This window comes from Ornithodoros turicata, chromosome 1, assembly GCF_037126465.1.
Source record: "Ornithodoros turicata isolate Travis chromosome 1, ASM3712646v1, whole genome shotgun sequence".
Taxonomy (NCBI): Eukaryota; Metazoa; Arthropoda; class Arachnida; order Ixodida; family Argasidae; genus Ornithodoros; species Ornithodoros turicata.
This window is the reverse complement of record NC_088201.1, coordinates 100,709,616-100,721,202: the sequence shown is the minus strand read 5'-3', so window position 1 is coordinate 100,721,202 and position 11,587 is coordinate 100,709,616. Positions and strand designations below refer to the sequence as shown.

At 48.5% G+C, this 11,587-nt stretch overlaps 1 non-coding gene across 1 annotated transcript; it reads left to right on the top strand.

Annotated features, from left to right (window-relative positions):
• Positions 1–11,126: 11,126 nt before the first annotated feature.
• On the top strand, positions 11,127–11,199 carry Trnak-cuu (transfer RNA lysine (anticodon CUU)). The gene has a single exon. It is a non-coding gene; the product is annotated as a tRNA-Lys (tRNA).
• Positions 11,200–11,587: the final 388 nt, after the last annotated feature.

Here is an 11,587-nt window from a genome sequence, read left to right as displayed (position 1 = left end):
CAGCAACAGTGGCAACGCTATCAGAAAATAATGTGATATCACACAATTTAAAACAAAGTTTGAGACACGTATATGTGAAATCACAAAGGTCACTTTTCAGATAAAATGGTTAAAAAGCAAGCGAGCTGGTGGCTAAGGTCCATGACGAAAACCCGAGACTGGGAAAAAGACGAAAAGACGAGACTTTGTGTTGTGTCGTCTGTTTTTCGTCTTTTTCCCAGTCTCGGGTTTTCGTCATGGATCACTTTTCAGTCGCTCGTTCTCATTTAACTGTCCGACAAAGTAAGTCCGTCCCGTGCAAGCGGGACAATGACACATCATGAAGGCCGTTCAGATAACGATAGACAAGGGTTGGGTCACTACTGCACGTCTTGGTTCAGATTGAGCACTTGAGGTTGAGGATCAACCGTACTACACACGCCGCTTACCCTTTGTCGTAATAGAGCTTGTGCACGGGTTCAGGAACAAAATGCATAACCGGGCACACGACTACACAAATGGAAAGACGTTCACATTTTTATGCGGTCGGCGAAGGTGAAATGCAGGAGGAATCACATACAACCGACATTTCCATGGAGGAAGGAAACACAGGAGCGGCCCTTCCAATCTTTTGCCACTGGGACGGGCGTGCCAGCTTCGCACTGCATGCTGGGATGCTCCTGTCTACCATGTGACCGCTCACGTGACCCCAAGAGCATGCGCAGGCCAGCTCCCAAAGCAGACGACGGGTCGTGGTTGTCTTGCAGTTCAGATATCTGCATTGTGATGAACGCCGCGCGTCCATCTTTATTTGTGTGTGTTCGGAGGTTTACTCTTGGTTTACCCTTTTACTACAAGACCGGTCAGGTTCTGCAGGACAACCACGCAGGACTAGAAACATCATTCGCGGTAACGATGTTTGTGTGCCGACGTGGCCGCGTGTTGTGTGTTGCTGAAGTGATAGACCATGTCAGAAATTTGTACAACGATGGAGGAAATCAATTGAATCTGCAGCTGTAGCACAGCGCCAGCTTGCAAAGTAAAGGTTAATTCAAGATGACTCCCTCACAGGCAGGGGTACGCCTGTATGCCGAAACAGCCTGTCAAGTAGTGTTTACAGGGAACGTTATTCACGTGACAGAGCTGCTTTCTATTGAACGACAGCTGCAACCGCAGTTCGAACATGTTAACAAAACGTTCGAAACGAAAACGTTCGAAACGTTGTTTCCGCAGTGGTGCCCATATTTTAAGGGTAAATGACTTTGAAAAAGCGTAAAGGCACGAAAAGCAGCGAGAGCGACAAAGGGTTGCCAAACCGAAACTTTAGAGAGGATCACGTGGTGGACAGGAAGTAATGGCTGTTTTGACCGGAGCGACCGCCAGAGGGGTCCCACGGAAATCTGCTTGAAACGACCATTCCTGTATTACTTTCCTCCATGGACATTTCCCAGCTCAAAGCAGATTCTGAACTCTCAACTTAAAAGCTAAAAATCTAGCTTTTAATTTTTAGCTTTAGCTTTTTAGCTTAATTAACCAAAAAATTTGAGCTTTTAAGTTGAGATGAACCAATAAATTTTTGCTGTGTCTGAGAACCTACGTGTGTCGTCTTCTGTGTCCGTGTCTCTCGGTCTTCTTCATGGCTCTTTCCTGAACCTTGACCCGTATCTCGACCATTGGATAACTCAATTTCTTTCCAAGCTTTCGTTCTCAGTCTCATGTAACCATCACATATCTTCAACTGTTCCTGTCCTCTCGGGAGTGCCACAGGGCTCAGTTCTTGGTTTTCTCCTATTTCGTGGGGATATGTGATTTACAGTAACTGTAAGCTGTCAGAAGCAAAATTGCTGGTGGTGCACTTATAGCTGAACCTGACAGCCAAGATCGCAGTGAAGATACACAATTTCGTCGTGGCCGTATGGGTATTTAACGCTTCTATATGTCTCTGTGTGTATACGTGTGGTAGCTTTGCAACACCGGTGTGTGGAGCAAGTTTGATATGGCAACATAAACGTATAGATAAAAAGAAAACTACATACAGTTAACACCACGATTGAGAACGTAAGACAGCCAATGACCCAATGCTGATGACGTCTGCGGGGGGGGGGGGGGAGGGGGGGGTTCGGGACCGTATCAAAAATCCTGTTTCTTTTTTTTTTTTTTTTTCAGGAACGAGTAACAGAGTCGGTGGCATTTTCCGTGGCACACCCACCAGTTATCCACGGTAGATCTCTGAAGGCTAAATGCATACTGATGAGGTAATGTATGCAGATTCATGTGCCCAATGGACCAAGGGATTACGTGCATAGAAGTGCGCGTGCGCAAACGTGCATAAGGATAATCCCTTTGTATGTGAGCCAAAAAGAACGGGTGATTTTCTTTGTGTTATTTACTTCCAGGAAGCTGTGGGGATATACAGGTGGAAATTTTTGTACCAAACATAGGGTATTTGAAGCACCAGCAACTGCTACTATGATGCCTATAATGCGTCCTCCATATGTATTCCTTTCCTCTGTATGCATTTCTTTCTTTGTTGTATTCCTTCCGTCTGATGGCTCACACTAAAATCTCTTTCCTAAACCTCGAACCGTATGTCAACCACTGGATAACTCAATTTCTTTCCAAGCTTTCGTTCTCAGTCTCATGTAACCATCACATATCTTCGACTGTTCCTGTCCTTTCGGGAGTGCCACGGGGCTCAGTTCTTGGTTCCCGTCTATACCTTACATTTATTAACGACCTTCCTTCAGGCATATCATCCACTGTCAGACTATTCGCTGATGATTCCGTTGTCTACAGGGAAATCAACTCTCCTGCTGACCAACTATCCTTACAAAGCGACCTTGCCCTAATTCATTGTTGGTGTGACGAGTGGCAAGTGCCCCCGAATACATCTAAGTGCTGCATCATGTCACTTTCTCGCAGACGTGCCTCCTGTCTTCCTCCTTTCTGCTACGCAATTAAAAATAAAGCATTCAACCGAGCAGATTCCTACAAATATCGTGACGTTCATCTCTCTTCTAACTTAACTTAAAACGAACACATTAATCACATCATGTCCAATGCTTCTCACTCCTTGGGCTTTGTCAGACGCACTCTAAGATTAGCCCCTGCTCATCTCAAACTTCTAACTTTCACCACCCTGGTACAAAGCAAGTCGAGTACGCATCCGCAATATGGGACCCCCCTTAAACTATCTCAGTGAAGCCATTGAAGCCATTGAAAATTGCGCTGCCCGCTTCATTGTCAATGACTACTCTTCCACTACCTCCGTTTCCACGTTAAAAATAATTCTCAACCTTGAGCCACTTCGTCGTGGCTTTAACCCCCTTCCATAGATTTTTTTTTTCACCTTGCCTTCTCAACAATCACCCATCACTCGCCCGAGTGTCATTTTTATTTATTTATTTTATTTATTTATGAATACTGCAGGCACCTGGCCCAAGCAGGAGTGGAAAAACTAAAGAAAAATACATTGCATTTGTAATAATCATATGTCGAGGCAGCACAGATAATAAACAAACAATACAGAGTCCGTATAATATATGCAGAGCAAGCAGAGCAGCCGTAGCCATAGGATACCAGCCACACACGATAACCACCAACTGCGTTAAGAAGTATTCTCTTGGCAAGGCGTTCCATTCGTCAACAGTTTTAGGAAAATATGAATGCTTGAACGATTGAGTTCTGCAGAAAAATGGTTCAAGTTTATGTATGTGTGTAGATCGCAGTGGTCGGCTTTGCCTTTGTGAAATGTAATCATCAGGATTTAAAAGAAGTTTGCGGTTATAGAGCATGTGCAAGAATATCAGCCTATATGTTCTTTCCTTCTTTCCGCTAAAGTCGAAAGCCCCGATCTAGCAAGAAGTTCAGAAACCGAGCGTCTCCGATCATAAGAACTGTGCACGAAGCGAATGGCAAGGCGTTGAACCCTTTCGAGCTTTGCAATATCAACTTTAGTATATGGATCCCAAACTATTCACGCATATTCTAGTTTTGGTCTAATGAGTGTTTTATATGCATTTAGCTTTACATCAGTCGGTGCTTCCTTAAGTTTCCGGCGCATAAAGTACAGCTTTCTTAATGCCTTTGAACATATCTTTTCAATATGGCTCGTCCACTTTAACGTACTAGTCAGAGTTACTCCCAAGTACTCATACTCAGAAACCTCAATAATCGCCCCCCCCCCCCAATGTGTACACAAACCTTTCTGGAGTCCTTTTACGAGTTATAGGCATACATACAGTTTTCTCAGAGTTCAACGTCATGCCCCACTCGGTACACCACAGCAAGATTTGGTCCAATCCCTTATTTAGCCTTTCCTGATCTCTTCTATCGTTCACAGTTGTAAACATGACACAGTCATCTGCGAAGAGCTTAATACTCACGCCGGGTTCGAGCACTTCCAAGCAATTATGAACTGTGGTCACAAGTTGTGTTACTGTTGAAACTCCTTTCCGAAAGCCATGTTGCTCTTGTGAAAGTAAGTCATTCGTTTCTAAGAATTCACGGATAACACTTGCAATTATATGTTCAATGAGTTTACAACTACAGCAGGTCAAAGAAATTGCCTATAGTTTGAGACATTATGAGGGTCACCTTTTTTGTGCACAGGGATTACGCGTGCCATTACCCAGTCCTGGGGCACGGATGATGTCAACAAAGACGCCTCAAAAATTTTCCCTCGCTTCGATCACACTAACAAGGTCACTCGGTTCCACTGTGTTATTAACGCATTCCCTAAATCTTTTTTTTTTTGCACTACTACCATTGAGTGGAACAACCTCCCATCATCAATCACAACTATTGATGACCATGTATTTTTCCGTAGCTCCCTTTCTTCACCCGCAATACCAGAGTTAGTTTTTTTTCCCTCTTGTTTACCCGTTGGTGTTTGCTTTGATCTCTTATTTCTCCGTGTCGTTACCTTGTCAGTGTACCATGCCATGCTGTTCCAATGTACTGATGTTCCCACCCCCATGTAATGTTCTCCAGACCCATGGGTTTTTTTAAAATAAATGCACTTGCGTTACTCTTCTAACTTACCTTAAAACGAACACATTAATCACATCATGTCTAATGCTTCTCGCTCCTTGGGCTTTGTCAGACGCACTCTAAGATTGGCCCCTGCTCATCTCAAACTTCTAACTTTCACCACCCTGGTACGAAGCAAGTCGAGTGTCCGAAAATATCATAATCTGCCATTGGGATAACACCCAACTCTGTAACTTGTGTATGAAGTAGTGTACATCTATTTATTTTCTCTTCACTTATCTCTACACTTGTGTCATATGTGCCCTGCTGTGACATACGGCCTCTTGTGTCGCATGGGCTGCGCTCACGTGCTCTGCCATTCACTGAGCAGTTTCCTTCAGCAAACTGGGAAAACTAAAGAAATATAAGAGAGAACACAAGTTTTCTTGTGTGTGTATTTAAATAAAATCATTCGCTATTGTACTTTCCAGTATAACACGACATAATTTAATGACTAGTTGTTATGAGCTTGCTTCACTGGCATCAGCCATAAGCTTGGCCAGCGCAGGACAGCACAGTTGTATCCCTGCTCACCAGCTCAGCAGGGCCTCGGCTACAGCCTACAAAAAGGGCCATCTGTACAGCCAGCTCCTGTAAAAGATGGAACAGGAAAAAATTGCAATGCTCAAATGGCATGGTATATATTTTTCTGCCCTAGTCACTTAGTACATATAGGTGGAAAGAGGCAGGAGGACACTTAGGATAACACAGACAAGAATCTCATCAATGTTAGTTGAGCAACTAGCAGCTCAAGTTAGAAAGTGAGGCGGTTGCAACAAGAACCTGCGAAGTGCTGGTGGCGGGGTTCTGATGGCCGGTTCTTTTCCAACCGCCTTACTTTCTACCTAGGGACTGTAGTACATTGGCACGTGTCAGCGTAGGCATGTTGCAATGCTTCGGCAATAGGCTGTTTCGGAACGGACGACGGTGCCCTCCACGTGCAATATGTTGATTTTATCCCACTGCATGTTGGGAGATAGTTAGATAGGTAGATAGCATGAAGGGACAGCTCAGGCAGTTTCAATTTTTGGTTTCTCCCTTTCTGACCGGATGGCTCAAGCAGTGAATTGTAGAACGAAAACGAAAACTGCTCGAGCAGTCCCTTCCAGCATTCAGCGGCCGCAAAGCAACATGCAGACAGTTGATGGGCAGACTGTCTGGGCATCGTGGAAGCTCGTGTGTGTGTCTGTGTGTCGTCCTTGATGTTTCCAGCCTTTTCCATCCAGGTTACTATGCCTACGCCACGTCCTCGACTTGCCATGTTTAGCGCCGTAGGTCAGAGCATTTCTGGGCGAGGTACCTAGGCAGCTGTTTGTGACGCTGAGGAGCATCCTCCTCACTGCAGCCTTTCTCCTTCAGGAAGTGCCAAAAGGCAGCCGAAAAGAAGTCTAATCAATCAGTAGGCATTGGTATAACTATATAACTGCACAGCGTTAGTACTGCAAAGTACCACGCATCTTGCTCTGCAATGACTGTTCTGGAGTAGCACCGTTTCAATCATGGAGGAAGGAAACACAGGAGCGGCCCTTTGCCCCCTTCGCCGTGTGGAGCAAGTGTGGCAGCGGGAGAGGGCCGGCACGCAGGATTGTGGGATACACTTGTCTACAACGTGACCCGCACACGTAACACAAACAACATGGTGGCCCCGTTGGAACAAAAGAATCCCGCGCGAATGCATATAATAACAAAGCTCAATACTGAAAGACACGCGTATACGATGTGACATATTGCTTTTTACTGAATTCAGTGCACGTATACCTCGCCTTACGAGCACGTACAAACGGGACAACACATTAGTGAGGCTCACTGAGCGTCTGTTTCGCGCTAGCATCCTACTCTCGCGAGAGTGAGAATTTCAGCACAGTCAGTAAGTGGGATGTGAACAGAAGTTAACGGAATGGAAAATTGCTAGCAGTAGATGCTTTTTCGTCACGAAAACGGGCCAATCACGGCCTATCTGCACATCAAGCAGAAAGAGTAGACCCTGAGACTACTCACGAGTGAGGCGTTGTTCCAGTCACAGTACTTTTTTCTGCTTGCCGACAGCCTCACCCAAGACGGGAACACATGACAGTATGACGTTCCCATGGCATTTTTTCGCACGTAAACGCCTCTGTTAAAGCAAAGTAGCACAAGCAGCCGACAAACAACAATGCCATGCAAACCAAAACTATAGAGAAGGTCACGAGGGGGCCAACAAGTAATTGCCGTTTTGACTAGGGCGACCACCAAGGGTAGCCACGCGGATGAGGGAGAAACAGCCGCTCCTTGGTTTCCTTCCTGCATGGTTTCAATCATGTTTTTCCACACAAAGTGAATGCCACGGAGCAGCACACACCAGTAGCAAAAAAGGAAAAAGGAAAAATACTGTGCGCACTGCCCTACTAAATTTTACTCCAATGGGGCACCATAGGTGCAACTAGACCAGACCAGTTTACAGAGATGCACAGAGAGCACCTTAGCAAGGGTATACATACACTGCTGCAGAAGTGACGCATGTAAAATGGTCCTTATCCCTTGATCCATTTTGCAAGCACAGTCCTCACTTCGAAATACACTTCTTGATGATTTAAATCACTGTAGTGGGTTAAAGCTCGTAAAGAGACAATAGGAAGCATGTCACGTGCAGATGCACGACAGAACGTAAAAATCTGTACTTTGTAGGATTCTGCCCCCCTGAATCCCACGCGGGCTGAGTCCAACCCGTCTTTTGCCAAACCGCCACACCGGAAGACACGAACAGAAGTGGAACGAACAGACTCTCTTTATTGCCTGATAAAGAGTCACACAAATTGGGCACTCACATCGTGTACAAGCTGAAGTCCAAGGCCCAACAGTCCGTGTTGTCTCCTCTTGTCCCTCCCGCGAAATGCCATCCTTGAGGTCCTCTGGATGGCATCGGGCATCCTCCCGCGAAATGCCACGTATCTCCCTTTTATCGCGGTAATCCTTCCGCGGATCCACCCTCCACCCGGTGCGGCCTGTCTGTCTCGACAGTAGCGCCACCCCACATTCTTCCCCCCTTAACACAGGCACCACCACTGAGTCAAAGTTCCGGGAGGTCCGGCAGGTCCAGTATGCGTTCGTCTGCAGGGCGAACGGAGGTGTGGCGACCAACCAATAGCTGCGGTTGGTACCTTTGTATGAGCTCCAGGGCAGCCCGGACGTCCGACGGGCCCAGGAACGCTGGGGCAGGAGTAGCAAGCTGGTGTTGAACACGGGCGAGGTGTAGTGCGCCGGCACGATGAGTTTCCTGGTGAAGCTGGAGGGTGCCACAGATGGGGCACAGCTGTGACCTCTCCTCTGGCGTGTAGACGGCAGGAGGTTCAATCGGGTGTCGGTCGGCTAGTGTTAGACCTCTGAAGGGTTCAGGGAGCGAGGATGATGGGTCGGTTCGTAGAGGGCGAGTCTGGTCTCGCCAACGGCGTCGAGACACGAACCCGACGCTTGTGTCGCCGGAGGTCCGTCCAGGTTGCCACACCGTCCAGGTTGCCACATGCTGGGCTGGGCGCGAGGGCAGCCATCTTGGGTTAGGCAGGGAACGATCGTCACGTCCGTGGGGTTGCCCTTGCCGTGTCGTGGAGGGGCCCCTGGGGATCCGGGACCTCGGTCGAGGCCTGCGTTGAAAAAAAAGGGAACACGTCACCTCGGTTGCTTACGTGGGCGAAGGTTATAGCGGGTAATCCCGGGAACCCTGCCCTGGGCAGTAGTCTCTTGGGGAGAAGGTTGACCGGCCCTAGGGGGACTTGAGGGAGAGCGGGCTTGCGATGCTAGATCGTGGTCCTCCTCCCACCTGCCGTTGTCAGAGGTGCGCTCGCTGAAGGTCTTGAGGTCTTGTACGTGGACGGGGCCCGTTTCCTCGTTGTCGCTGCAACGCTTGAGCCTGTAAGTGACCGGAGTTAGCTGTGCGCTTACCCGATAAGGACCGTCCCATCGATCAGCGAGAGAGGCAGCAAAGCCTTTCCCTGCATCGCTAAGGGGATGTGTTCTCCTTAGGACCAGGTCTCCAACGTGGTAAATGACCTGGCGCCGACCTTTGTTGTACTGAAGAGACTGCTCCAGTCTTGCGACCTCAAGACTCTCTCGTGCCAAACGAATGGCAGTCGAAATTCTATCGCGAAGATCATTAGCATACTTCGCGTACGAACGACTAGGCTGTGCGTGCAGTGTTCGCAACGTGTTTTCGAGGGGGAACACACTTTCCCGTCCGAAATTCAAATAAGCCGGGGTAAATCCTGTCGACCTATTTTCCGTAGTACGAGTGGCAAAGCCAAGCTCCGTAAGACGGGCGTCCCAATCTTTATGCCTTTCGGTAAAAGATACCAACATCATCTTGATGTTGCGATTAACCCGCTCAGTTATGTTCGCCTGAGGGTGATAAGGGGACGTCTTTACGTGACGTATGCTCAACGCAGAGCAACTATCGACGAACACCTTACTTGTAAAGTACGAGGCGTTATCCGTGATGAGCTGGTCCGGGAATCCAAACCGGGAAAAAACGTCCAGCAGTCTGTCCCAGATCCGAGCGGACACCAACTTCCGCAGCGGGTAAAGCTCAACCCACTTCGTGAAGTGATCTGTAACAACTAACAGATACTGGTTACCACGGGGACTTCTGGGATAAGGACCCATTAAGTCACATGCGACTATCTGCCAAGGTTTCTGGCTAACAATCGGTTGCAGCAAGCCAGGAGGCTGCCCTCCACGCGGCTTAGACTTCTGACATATCGGACAGCTGCGTGTGTACCGCAAAACATCCTGTCTCATGCCTGGCCAAGTCGCGATACGACACAACTTAGAATAAGTCTTGCTGCCGCTACCGTGACCCGACGATGCAGAATCATGGAAGTATTTGAGGAATGACTTACGTAGCTTCCTTGGAACTACGATCCGAAAGGGGCTATCACCAACCTCCTCGTCGTCCGCCTGGGGAATGTACCGGACCAGGAGACCATCCTCACTCAGCTGATAGGAGTCGTACCTCTCCTCAGCGCCTTCTGTGCATTCCAGGTTTGACGATTCCAGCCACCTTGACACACGCTGACAAAGGCCGTCGGTCCTCTGCGCTTCCAGGATGTCGTTCCTGCTTACAATCTGTCCCCACGAGAGCTCCTCCTCCGTGACGGTCCGGTTAACCGCGGCCACAAGCTCCTGCGGAATAACGACGTCCTCAAGGGGCAACGGTGCTCGAGATAGCGCGTCTGCCGCCTTATTTGAGGTTTCCTTTCGGTATTCCACCGAGAAGTCATATCGCTGCAACGTTAAACTCCAACGTGCGAGCCGTCCGGCTGGGTTTTTCAACCGCTTTAACCAGGACAGTGCCTGATGGTCAGTTTGAATAGTGAATTTCGCACCATCCAAATACATGTCGAACTTATGTAGTGCGAACATGATTGCTAGGCACTCCTTCTCCGTCACGCTATAATTGCGTTCGGGAGGCGTCAGCGTACGGTTTGCAAATGCCACGGGCGTTCTGTTCCTGGGCTTGACCCCACGACCATCGTGCTCCCTTCCGCAAAAGCCAAGTTAGCGGTTGCGTTAGGTCTGCGCATCGCGGTATGAACTGTCTATAAAAGCCAATCATACCGAGGAAGCGCTGCAAGCTTTTCACATCCGTCGGGCGGGGGTACTCAAGGATAGCCTTTAGCTTGTCCTCGTTCGGCCTGACCGTGCCGGACTCCACCTTGAACCCGAGGAGATCGATGCTGTTGGTAGCCAACTGCATCTTGCGGGGATTGACAGTCAATCCTGCAGCCTGCATGCGTCCTAACACCACTTCCAAATGAGAAAGGCGTTCCTGGAATGTAAGTGAAAAAATTACCACGTCATCCATGTACGCCATAGTGAAATTGTATTTCGCATCGCCAAGCACCTCGTCCATCACTCGCTGAAAACTAGCGGGGGAATTAGACAGTCCAAAGGGCAGTCGGACAAATTCAAATAATCCCCTGTTACAGGTAAATGCTGTTTTCTCAACATCATCCGGTGCTATCGGAATCTGCAGGAATCCTCTACTGCAGTCCAAAGTTGTAAACACGTGGGCGGATCCCAACGAATATATGATCGAGTCTATTGAGGGAAAAGGGTACGAATCTCTTACCGTCACCTCGTTCAGTGCCCGGCTAGCTCAGTCGGTAGAGCACGAGACTCTTAATCTCGGGGTCGTGGGTTCGGGCCCCACGTTGGGCGCCAATCTGTAGGATTCTGCCCCCCCCCCCCCCGAATCCCACGCGGGCTGAGTCCAACCCTTCTTTTGCCAAATCGCCACACCGGAAGACACGAACAGAAGTGGCACGAACAGACTCTCTTTATTGCCTGATAAAGAGTTACACAAATTGGGCACTCACATCGTGTACAAGCTGAAGTCCAAGGCCCAACAGGAATTCCGTGTTGTCTCCTCTTGTCCCTCCCGCGAAATGCCACTTATCTCCCTTTTATCGCGGTAATCCTTCCGCGGATCCACCCTCCACCCCGGTGCGGCCTGTCTGTCTCGACAGTAGCGCCACCCCACAACTTACAGGATGCGGAAGCTACCTTCACTGGGGAAAGCTGAGGGTAAACTGATGTCCTCCCTTTT